This window comes from Hyperoodon ampullatus, assembly GCF_949752795.1.
Source record: "Hyperoodon ampullatus genome assembly, contig: scaffold_410, whole genome shotgun sequence".
Classification (NCBI taxonomy): Eukaryota; Metazoa; Chordata; class Mammalia; order Artiodactyla; family Ziphiidae; genus Hyperoodon; species Hyperoodon ampullatus.
In genome coordinates, this window is record NW_027640603.1 from 173,729 (window position 1) to 186,356 (window position 12,628).

At 35.8% G+C, this 12,628-nt stretch overlaps 1 pseudogene across 1 annotated transcript in view; it reads right to left on the reverse strand.

Moving 5' to 3' along the window:
• The window catches only part of LOC307070097 (centrosomal protein of 78 kDa-like), a 50,501-nt pseudogene that overhangs the window by 37,403 nt on the left and 470 nt on the right, over nucleotides 1-12,628 (reverse strand). The gene's annotated exons all lie outside the window — the stretch shown is intronic.

The following is a 12,628-nucleotide window of genomic DNA, read 5'->3' on the forward strand; positions in this document are numbered from 1 at the left end:
CAATATATACATTGCAGTAGGGTGAACTAAGCCTTAGGCTAGCAACAGTGTGGACGAGCTGACCCTTAGATACTTACAACTAAGCTGGAATCTTCAAAAAGTTCCACTATCTATAACTAAAAAGATTTCTAAAATTAATAACCAAGTGTTTCAATTGACATCAGAAGAGTAAAACAATAAACCCTGAGAACATAGAAAAATAGATAATAAATATATGAGCAGAACTTAATAAAACAGAAAAAAAGTATAAAATTGAGGTGATTTAGTAAGTCAAAAGAATATTCTTTGAAAAGATTTAAAAAACACACTTTGATTAAGCAAAACAAAAACATAAGTAAATAATATACAGAAAGAATCAGGACAATGTTAGAGCAGAGAATATATGAAATGCCAGTAAATTTGAACATTTCTGTAAAGTGGACAATTTCCTAGCTCCTAAAGTTTACCAAAACTGACACAAGAGGAAATTTATAGCTGGAGTTCTTTCACCAGTAAAGGAATTATGTCAATAGTTTACAATCTTTCACCAAGAAAATACCAGACCCAGCCAGATCATTTGGGAGGTGAATTCTATGGAACTTCTATTAAACAGATAACATCAATATGAACAAAGAAAAACTTCTAGAGATAGCGAAGGAAGAATTCTCCTTTATTCATCTTATGAAGTCTATATAATCCTAATACTGAAAATAGATTAGGACTGTAAGGAAAAAGAAACTTACAGGTCAAATTTACTTGTAAATATAAAAGCAAAAATGTTAAACTATGATATTAGCTACCCAAGTTCACTAGAGTAAGAAAAAGCATGAGCAAGTTAGGTAATCCAATGAATGAAAAGGTAGTTTAATGTCAAGGATATATATCAATAGATTGAAAACACCACATTTTATTTCTTTCATCTGTCTCTTTAAAAAATGATAATTGATCTCTCTTGTACTAGGCACTGTGCTAAGTCACTTACATATTTACTCCTTTAAACCTTCTATCATCCCTGTGGGAAAGTTCTATTTTGCTTCCATTTCTTAGCTAAGACTCTAACCCCCAGGAAAGTGAAGCAACATTTGTAAGATTTTGTGGATGGTCAGTGATGGGACCAGTACAGGAACATCCAAAGTCTGTGCTTGGAAACAGTGCCCCATGTTGACACTCACATTACAGATGAAAGGAAAGGAACCATGCACTTACCATATAGATTAAGTCTCACATTACAGGTTAAAGGAAAGGAACCATGCACTTACATTATAGATTAATACCCCCATAACAGGTTAAAGGAAAAAGAAACATGTGCTTCCTCCAAAGTTGTAAAGAAAGCATATCCATTTCTTAATATATTTCCCAATTTCTTTTGCTTGTTTTCTGACCTTTGTAGTGCATTTTGCCATGAGGCAAATTTTATTTCTTATATAATTAAATGTATCCTTTTTTCTTTGTATCTGAGAAAGGTATTCCTCATGAATACTTTATTTCATGTCTCCCAGGTTTCTGATACTTCTACAGTTTCATTATTTTTTAACTTTTAACTACTTGCTGTATCTAGAATTTAGTAATGATAGCCATATTTTCCCCCTTTTCTTGAATAATTTTTGCTACTGATCCAAAATGTGAATTTTATTTTAAACTCAATTCCCTTATGCTCTTGCATCTAATTTTAAGATGCTTCCTATTCCACTGGTTGTTTTGCCTATCTAAAACAAAATGCTACCTTAGTTATAATGTAATTATAATATAATAAATGTAATTAGTAAACATAATACGACATATAATAAATAGCATATATAAAATAACAAAATATAATTTACCATATAGCAAGGTCCAAGGAGAACAATACTATACAATCACTTGAAATATCCCGCAAAAGATAGTTTATAAAATTCAATATTCATTTGTAATTTAAAAGAAAGAGTAAAATAGTGATTGATGAATGCTTCCAAAATAAGGAGAAATTATATGTCTAAAAGAGAAAGAGGTAAATGATAAACTTTAGTAACACTGGCAATAAATGCAGGACAAGATGAGGATGCCTGATATAATGTTAAAGAAAAAGTATTATGTAACATTGTTTTTGCAGCACTGATGAGTTCAGTGAAAAGAGAATCTCATAGAACAGAGTATCTCATTCTTCTTAATGTCTGTACACTTGTCCATTGCATGAACATAACAGCTTATTTAGCCAATATGTTACTGATCTGCATCTGGATTTCTAGGTTTTCATGGAATTTTATTATGCACAATTGTTTCAAACACTAGGACTTCCTCTTATGTTTATATCTTTTGAAAGAAACAATATCTCCACAGATGATTTATCTGTTCTGGCTGCTAGCTGACTTTGGGTACTTCTCAGTTCTTCCCTTTACCTTCCTTGTCAATATGAAAACGGAAGGCAAGAAGTTCTCCTGTTTAGAGGCTGTCAAGATAGATCTTGGTGATAAAGTCTTGGTGGTAAAGGCTAAAAGTATCAACCCAGAACAAACGTTTTTCCAGCTGTAAGTATGTGTGATTCCCTTGGCTTGATTCCGTAGAGGATGTAAGACAAGACTGTAGAATCTGCCGTCAAAGTGCTTCCAGTAGGATGAGCTAAGTCAAGTATGGTGGCATATGTAATTCAAGACAAAATATAATGTCTCCTTTTCTCTCCTAGCAAAACTTGGTGGAGTGAATGTAGAAGTCACTGTATGCTTTGAATTAAAGGAACACAATAAATCTTGTTTTGGAAGGTAAGTATTCTGGTCTCTTTGTGGAGATGAATTGGAAATTGTCTAGAAGAAGGAAAATGAGGTTAACCAAAGTTAAACTCATAAATAATTGAGCATTACTTAAATATCTGTGGTCTATGTTTGTCTTTGATCATAATTTCTCCCAATTTATAGACCTCTTTGATACTTGATGAATCCTTGTCAAAGATGCACTTAACAATGGTTATCACTTGTGTATTAGGTTTTCCCTGGGCCCTGAAGAAACTATCCTAAATTACCAGCTATGATTGTCACTTGATTTCCTCACAGAGAACAATCAGAACTCCTTGTCTTAAGTGGCTTGGAATGTGAAACTAGTTAGTCTCTTAGATATTGTTAGAGGACCCTACAGAGCCCATTGGTGAAAGTTTGGAAAACATTGGGCTTCTTAAAATTGATTCTTGTAGTGCTATAGGAAAGATCACTGAACCAAAAGGATAATGGTGCTTCTGGTTCTGTTGTTAGCGTTCTCCATGGAAACATTGCTGAAGCTTCTGGACTCAATTTCCTGCCCCATGTGTGAATGTCACTGAAAATATCCAACTCCATTCTATCCCCATATAACTTCAGGAACTAAGCAAAATGAAGACTCAAAATTCATTTCAAATAATGAAATGAATATATAACGTAGAATGGAACTGGGAAAATACCTGGTTTAAATTCTGGAAAGTACCAACTATACAATTCTGGATAAGTTGCTTACTCTTGCTTAGACTAATTTAATGCCCATCTCACAGGATGTTATGATGATTAATTTAATATCTTTGTATAACACAGAGTGTTATGTAATTTCTTCTTGTTTTTCTTGAGTAAATACATATCCTTAAGCAACTCACTGTAAACAATAGTTACTTACTTGCTTAAATTACTCTTATCTTCTATTATCGCCTGAACTGTGTCCTGCTCAAGTTAATATGTGGAAGTCTTAACCCCCAATACCTCGTAATCTACCTGTATTTGGAGATAAGGCCCTTAAATAGGTAACTGAGGTCAAATGAGGTCAAATGGGTGGGCTCTAATTCAATATGACTGGTGTCCTTATAAAAAGAAAATATTAGGACACAGACATGCACAGAGAGAAGACCATGTGAAGACCAAAGGAAAACATGGCATCTACAAACCAAGAAGAGATACCTCAGAAGAAATCAATCCTGTTGACACCTTATCTCAGATTTCTAGCCTCTACACCCGTGAGTGAGTAAATTTCTGTTGTTTAACCTCCTCAGTCTCTGGGACTTTGTCATGGCAGCTCTAGGAAACTAATACAACTTTTTATGGCCTCCTTGTCTCAAGTTGAAAGTTCAATATTTGGCATCATGGCTAAGAAACAAAAATATCATCTACATTCCTTGTTGTAGTCTTTCTTCCCCATTCTCATCGCTAGTAATTTCCATATTTGGGTCTGTTTTCTGTATCTTGTAAACAGAGCGTTACGCTCATTTCTTGTCTTACTGCTAATATACAATAGATGTGCAGATACCGAATAGATTTTGGAGAAGTGCAACATATAGTTGGTACATGTGTGATATGTGTGTATTCATATAATTTATACTTTTTCTCTATTTTCTTCCTTTGGTGTGAGCTAAGATTCTCTGCTTTTGTGACTAGCGCTCCTGAATACTAATCCCTGAATTTAATTCACCAAAAATTGTGAAAAATAATAATCATATGGGGAAAGAGAGAGTGATAGAGGGAGAAGAACAAACAATCAGGCAAGGGCAGTACTGTGAATTATTAGGGTCTTATTAATAAGATTATGTTAGTCTAGAGGAAATGACCGTAAGTACTATCAGTGAGCCCAGTTGGTCTTTACTGAGTGCTAGACACATCCCTGAGTTCTGTTCTTAGTGTCCAACTGTATGATGACTACTGTCTGGAAGTATTATCTGAACAACTAAGGTCACTTAATGGAAAAGGAATATGTCTTTAGAGAAGCAACAGTAATTTTTCTATCTGATTAAAAAGCAATGTTGACTGTCTGGAAACGTCAGTCATATTTGTAAGCAGAAAAGCATTGGCTATTAAAAGTGGATGACGTAAAGAGATGAGCAGAAACTTTGGCGATAGGTATACCTGGATTTAATTCTCACTTCTACCACTTGGCAGCTGGATAGCCTTAGGCAAGTTTCATACCTCCCTGAAATTCACTTAATTCAGTCTGTAAAATGGCATAATAACTTATTATAGCATCCTTTTAGGAATTTTAAATCAGTTATTGAAATAAAAGTACACACTATATAGAGAAGTATGGATTCCTCAATAGGTGTTTGACCTTTCATTTCTCCAGTATCCCACCCCCATCAAATAAAGAAAAATACTTTTTAAAATTTACGAATATTTCATTATTCTAAAGTTAAAGCCATAAAAATAAAAATAATCAAATGGCCTACGATCATACCATTAGAAGAACAAAAGAATAGGTGTTCATGAGAGTTCCAAATTAGAATACACGTTTTCATTAGGCACCTGTTTATGTATGCTATTCTGCTCTTTAAAATAAATAATTAAATTTGAAAGACTTATTTCCTCACTTTTAAGACTTTATTAGTTTACAAATTACATATCGACCAATGCTAAATATTATACTGACCCATGCTAATGAATTCAGTACAGAAAACAAAAAACACTGCACTCAAGCAAACTACATATATATGTGTTTGTGTGTATATATATATATATATATATATATATATATATATATATATATATACATATAACTTAAATGCATTTATATCCTAGCGTGTCTCATAAAGCATTGTGGTAACTCACCGGAATACAAACAATCAAATATAATGGCAAAAGCGCTTAATATAAACAGGGCCAAGGAAACATAGACAGAAGATGAAGAAAAGATGAGGGAAATGTGAACAGGAGGAAGTGTAGTTAATCGAGTTGTATATTTTGACCTTAAGATTCTCTGTGTGGGGACTTCCCTGGTGGCACAGTGGTTGGGAATCCGCCTGCCAGTGCAGGGGACATGGGTTCGAGCCCTGGTCCGGGAAGATCCCACATGCCGCGGAGCAAATAAGCCCGTGTGCCACAACTACTGAGCCTGTGCTCTAGGGCCCATGAGCCACAACTACTGAAGCCCGCGTGCCACAACTACTGAAGCCCCAGCGCCTAGGGCCCATGCTCCGCAACAAGAGAAGCCACAGCAATGAGGAGCCCGCACACCACGACGAAGAGTAGCCCCCGCTCGCCCCAACCAGAGACAGCCTGTGTGCAGCAACAAAGACCCAACACGGCCAAAAATAAATAATAAATAAATTTATTTTTTTAAAAAAGATTCTCTGTGGATAAAACAACATGTAAATAATTGGTTACAAAGCCACATTATTTGAAGGTGCCAGACTGCACATTAACAGTCTGACACAAAGGGACAGCACAGGAAAACTATTCAAAGATAGAGATTTTTAAATATTTGCAGTTTGAAACCTTTTAGAGCACGTATAATGAGCTCGACACACATTTCAACACTCAACATGTTAATCACATGTTCAAAGTATGTCTCAAAGTCCTTGGAAATAGCTGTTGTCTCTGTCCCTGATATCCAAAACTGATCTGTGATGTGTAAAACTCAGGAGGTATTGATATCCACTTTTTGGCATCTGAACAGGAAACAAAGTTGTTTCGCAGTGATAATAAAGAATGAAGTAAATGCAAAAGGATACAAAAGACAAAGTACTGAGGGAATGTATTAACAGAACGAGTCAAACTAAATTCTGGTGAACTGGGGCCTATGATTGTACACACTCCATGGAAATACCCCAGCCTAAATACTGGCATAGGAGGAAGGGTACTGCGAAGCCCATCACAGTATAATCCTTTAAAATGTCCCTTTCAAGGTTGGCTCCACTCAACACTGAGTATAGGAAATCTTCCCATCAGGCAGAAACACGGGCTGCCCAATGATTGACCAAGAAATTAACACACTAATGAATAAATGATGCTAATTTATTTCTATCCCTGACAACGGGAAACAGCACACACTCTGTGTCAATGGTATGTCCTCTTTCCCACTTTTCTAAGTGGTAAATTATGTTTTTCCCTTCATTGCTTTATATCATGTGTGGCAGGCATGATGGGAAATGGCTATCAATGGTTCTGTTATTGATTTCTACCTTCATTTCACTGTGGCTAAAGAAGATACTTTGTATGATTTCAATTTCTTAAAAATGTATTGGTACTTGTATTGTGGCCTAACATATGGTCTTTCCCGGAGAGTGTTCCATGTGTACTTGAGAAAAATGTGTATTCTGCTGTTGTTGAGTGGAGTGATCTATATACGGCTGTTAGGTTTAGTTGGTTAAATGTGTTATTCAGTCCCCCTATCTCTCTACTGATCTTCTGTCTAGATGTGTTTTCCATTATTGAAAGCAAGGTATTGATCTCCAAGTATTATTTTAGAACTATCTATTTCTTCCTTCAATTCTGTCAATGTTTGCTTCACATATTTGGGGGTTGTTTGGTACATATATGTTTATAGTTGTTCTATCTTCTTGATAGATTGAACTTGTTATCAACATATAGTGGCCTCCTTTTCCTCTTGTGATAGTTTTTGATTTAAAGTTTATTTTGTGTGATAGTAACATAGCCATCCCAGATCTATCTTCCTTCCTTCCTTCCTTCCTTCCTTCCTTCCTTCCTTTCTTTTTCTGTCTCTCTTTCCTTCTTTTTTGTTACTATTTGCATGGGATATTTTATTCTATGCTTTAACGTTCAAGCAACTTGTGTCTTTTGAAATCAAGTGAGTTTTTTGCGGACAGCATATACTTGGATTATGGTTGTTTTTAAAGTCCATTCTGCCAATGTTTATCTTTTTATTGGAGAGCTTAATCCACTTACTTTTTCAAAAATTACTGATGAGGAAGAACTTAATTCTGTCTATTTCCTGCTTGTTTTCTGTATGTCTTATGCATTTTTTGCCCCTCATTTACTTCATTACTGACTTCTGTGCTTAGCCGATTTTCTTGTGGTGAACTCTTGATTCCCTTTTCATTTCTTTTTGCATATAGTCTATTGATATTTTCTTTGTGGTTATCAAGAAGATGACATTTACCATTCTAAAGTTAAAACAATATAATTTCAATTGAAACCAACTTCAGTAGCACACAGAAACTCTGTTCCTCTACAGTTCCGTTCCTCCTCTTTACATTATTATTGTCACAAATTACACCTTTATACTTTGTGAGCCCAATAACATGGATTTATGATTATTTTATACATTTGTTTTTTCAATCATGTAAGAAATAAAAAGTAGAGCTACAAGCCAATAACACAATACTGGCTTTAGTATTTGCCCATGTATTTATCTTTACTGGAGATTTCTATTTCTTTCTACAGCTTCGAGATGCTGTCTAGTGTCCTTTCATTTCAACCTGAAGGTTCAATTTAGCATTTCTCATAGGGCAGTGGTAGGAAGTTGTAAAATAAATGCCCTCAGCCTTTGTTCATCTGGGAATGCATTAATTTCTCCCTAAGTTTTGAAACCAGTTTGGCCAAATATAGAATTCTTGGTGGACAATTTTTTTTCTTTCAGCACTTTAAATATGTCTGGCCTCTTGCTTCCGTGGTTTCTTATAGGAAATTAGCTCTAATCTTTTTGAGGATCCCTGCTTTGTAACAAATTTCTTTTTTCTTTCTCCTTTGGGAGAAAAGATTCTTTCTGTGTCCTTTGGCTTCTGAGAGTTTGATTATACTGTTTTTTGCTGTGGGGTTCTTTGAGTTTCTCTTAGTCCTGAAATCAGCCAAAGATTTATAGCAACCAAACACATACTGAACCAGGGAAGAGGCAATTTGAAAATGGCAGGAAAGCTTTGTGGCATTTTTACTTGCCCTTGCCCCATCCACTGTTAGTGTAGTGATGGTGTTAAAGTGGTGGAGTCTTAATGCAGTGATAGTCTTAAAGTAGCAGCAGGCCATTCCTAGTATGGGACCCTCAATCCTGCTTCAGGAGGGAGCAGAAGAGACCGTACTCTCAGATTATTATGTGTATCTGTTCTAACCTATCTGTTCTGGGAGCTACCTGAAGGACTGACACAAGATGCTTATCTCTGTCTCAGCTAACTTGGAACACAGTCTGGAAAAGCAGCAGTCATTGCTCAAAAAAAGTGCAAGGTGAACTAACAAAGCACAGATGGCTGGGGCAGAAGACTGTGCATTGAAATACAATAGACCACATAAGATACAGGAGCCAAAGTTGGGGGAGATTCTTTGGAAAATTAGAACCTACAAAAAGTACACATATGTCCAGAGAACTTAGGAATGCCACATGCATACTCGAGATAAGATGCATGTTCTGAACACACCAGAGGAGTCTCTAAGCTTTTACCATGGGCTGAGCCCTGAACTCAATGCAGGTCAGCTAAATGTTGAAGGAGTGATCCAGCAATCTGCACAATGGTCTGAGGTGTGTGGTTTTGAGTGTGCATATGGATGTGCTTGTGTGTATTTATTTTTGTTTGTTTTAGGTGCAGGAATTCAAGGAAATCTCTGTCAAAACATTAGCTAAACATGAACTAAAGGAACAGAGACTTCAGTGCGTGCATACGATAAGGAAAACAGTCATTGCAAAAATAGTTTGGAAAGGTCCCTAAACAAACAGACTACTACAGCCTCCAACAATCAAAAGCCCAGGAAACCCTGGGAAAGTGGGAGAATCTGATTTCCATAGGTACCACATTATAATATTTGAAAGGCAAATTTTCAACCAAAAAAGTCACAAGGTATACAAAGACATGGAAAAGTATGGTCCATTTAAGAAAACAAATTAATTGATGAAACCATCCCTAAGGAAGCCCAGACATTTCTTCACTGTATATTCTTGCCTCCTTTGTCATAGATTCATTGACCATAAGTGCATGGGTTTCTTTCTGGGCTCTCTATTCTGTTCCAGTGATGGATGTTTTTGTGCCAGTACCATACTGTTTTGATTACTGTAGGTTTGTAGCACAGTCTGAAGCCAGGGAGCATGATTCCTCCAGTTGTGTTCTTCTTTCTCAAGACTGTTTTAACTATTCAGGATCTTTTGTGTTTCCATACAAACTTTAAAATTATTTGTTCTAGGTCTGTGGAAAATGCCCTTGATATGTTGATACAGACTGCATTGAATCCGTCGATTTCCTTGGGTATGATGGTCACTTTAACAATATTAATTCTTCCAATCCGTGACCATGGTATATCTTTCCAGCTGTTTGTGTCATCTTTAATTTCTTGTATCAGTGTCATATAGTTCCCTGGGTGCAGGTCTTTTACCTCCTTAGGCAGATTTATTCTTCTGTATTTTATTCTTTTTTACGCGATTGTAAATGGGATTGTTTCCTTAATTTCTCTTTCTGATAGTTCACTGTTAGTGTATAGAAATACAGTAGATTTCTATATATAAATTTTGTAGCCTGCAAATTTACCAAGTTCATTTTTGAGCTCTAATAATTTTTTGATGGTGTCTTTCAGATTTTCTATGTATCATGCCATCTGCAAACAGTGACAGTTTTACTTTTTCCTTTCCATTTTGGAGTCCTTTTATTTATTGACTTTTCTTGTCTGATTGCTGTGGCTAGGACTTCCAAAAGTACCTTCAATAAAAGTGGTGAGAGTGGGCATCCTTGTCTTGTTCGTGATCTTAGGGGAAATGCTTTCAGCTTTTCACCATTGAGTATGTTAGCTATGAGCTTGTCGTATATGGCCTTTATTATGTTGAGGTATGTTCCCTCTATGCCCACTTTCTGGAGAGTTTTTACCATGAATGGATATTGAATTTTTTTCAAAAGCTTTTTCTTCATCTATTGAGATGATCATATGGTTTTTAGTCTTCAATTTGTTACTGTGATGATAAGAGACCTAAGAGAGCTACAGAGGCTAAGTGACCTTTCCTTCCCTGAATGGGTAGGTATCCTTGTTCTGCCTTCTAATTGAGTTAGTATCTGAGTAAAGAACTGCCAGGTGTCATTTAGTTCACAGTACACTGCTGTGGCAATATAGAAATGAATTTGCCTAAATCATTTGGCTTTTCTAAATTATAGTAAATGAATATACTGAATGAATACTTCAACTTAAGGAAATGTTCTTAAAAATATATTAATGGAGGCACTTCAGTAGAGAATTGAAAACAAAACAAATAATTCAGGTAAAATTAAAGTACACTCAGTTGTATCCCGTTTCCTCTTGTAAATCTCTCTTTTTCATTTGAGTGGACAGTCACTGGAGAATATCTGACTTGGGGCTAAGGAAATCTAAGCCTTCTTGGCCACACTGTATTCTCTTATGTCGTTTAATAAAGACACCAGTGGGTTGCTGAAAAAATAGTGGGAAAAATCAATCCCTCACATCCAAAGGGCAGCTCTTGAAAATATGTGGATTGTTGTAGTCATTTTGCTCTTCTGGCCTCAGAAGTTCTAATCTTAACCTTAGCCCCTCATGCAGAGAGACTTTTTAAACCAATTTGCACATTACTCATTATGTGACTGTTGAATAAGAGAAACCCAGCTCTTTTCCTGTGCTTTCAAGCAGTTATCTTCTTCAAAACTTTGTTTGGATTGTCATACCTTAATCTTGCCTGGCAAGGGACTTATGGGAAGGTTCTTATTGTTTGAAAGTTTGGTGCCAGTATCTGCAAAGAAAGAAGAAAGTAAAGAAGGAAAGGTGTGTTTATCAAACATCCCAATAGTGAAGGTGTGTGAAAGCAACTTTTGAAAAAGTGAATCTGTCAGAGTTTAGCCGTATTATTACATTTTATTTTATTCATTGAACATAAATAATTATCAGTGAATCCTTTCTAGATTTTCTAGTTTCCCAAAGTTCCCTGTATTCACATTCTAAGGTGAAAAATGGTATTTTAAGTCACTGCTCTCCACCTTATATTATTTATAATCACTCCTCATGACCTCTTCCTTCAAAGAAACGTGATCCTGAGAAGTGTCCTTTGTTTGTCTTTGTGGAATAAGTGATGGGGATGCATCCTGGAGACCTGTGAGATGTTTAAATTGTGGCCTAATGAAACTAGGATGGAGAGTTCTGGAAAGATCTGGAAAGATGGCTGGTAGAGTGTGGCCAGATGTGGGAGAAGAGACACATACAGAGAGAGGGAGAGGAAATTTTCAGAGGGAGACAATTAAACAAAGAATTCAATAAGTTTTGTTGCGTGGTGTGGGATGCAAGCCTTTCTCTCCCCCTTTCCTTCACAATCTCTTTGTTAAAGACTGTGTTTTTCATTAGTTTTACTAAGATAGGATTTGCCGTTTTCTTTGGATACTGAGAATGGACCCATGGAAACAGTTACATTTGGGTTATCTCTGACTGTCTTTAATGAAGAACATAAATATTGGCCACACTATCTATGCACATGCTATCACTATGCCTTTTTTGTTCTCTGTTCATATATCTAAGTCCTCTTCTTTGAGGTCAATCTCAAATCTCATCTGAAATGTACATTTATTGATAGATTCAACCCATAATGAACTGTCCCTTCTTTGTGCTCCTTAGGCTCTGATTATTTATAAAAACTCATTTTTGAACTTAGACACTGTCCAATATGATATATTAGTTATTTCATCAGCATATGTTATATCCTCAACACAGTTATAAGCTTTTGTGGGGCTGGGATCATACATTCTGTAATTTTCCTCAGTACTTACACTTACTTTGATAGAAAGTGCATTCATTCATCTAAACATCATTTATTGAGTGTTAATTAAATGTCTCAACTCAGTCAATATTGTTTGAATGAATGCATGCATGAATGAGGGAGTATGCAATAGGTAGCCTAAGTACCGCCCGATGTGAAAAAACCAAAAACATAAACACAAAAGCCGAAAAGTGGACCAGGACTTTCTGTAAAATATCCTGCTTTTGTTGGATGAGGCCATGAAAATCAAAATGCTCCTGAAAGGTCTTAAGAG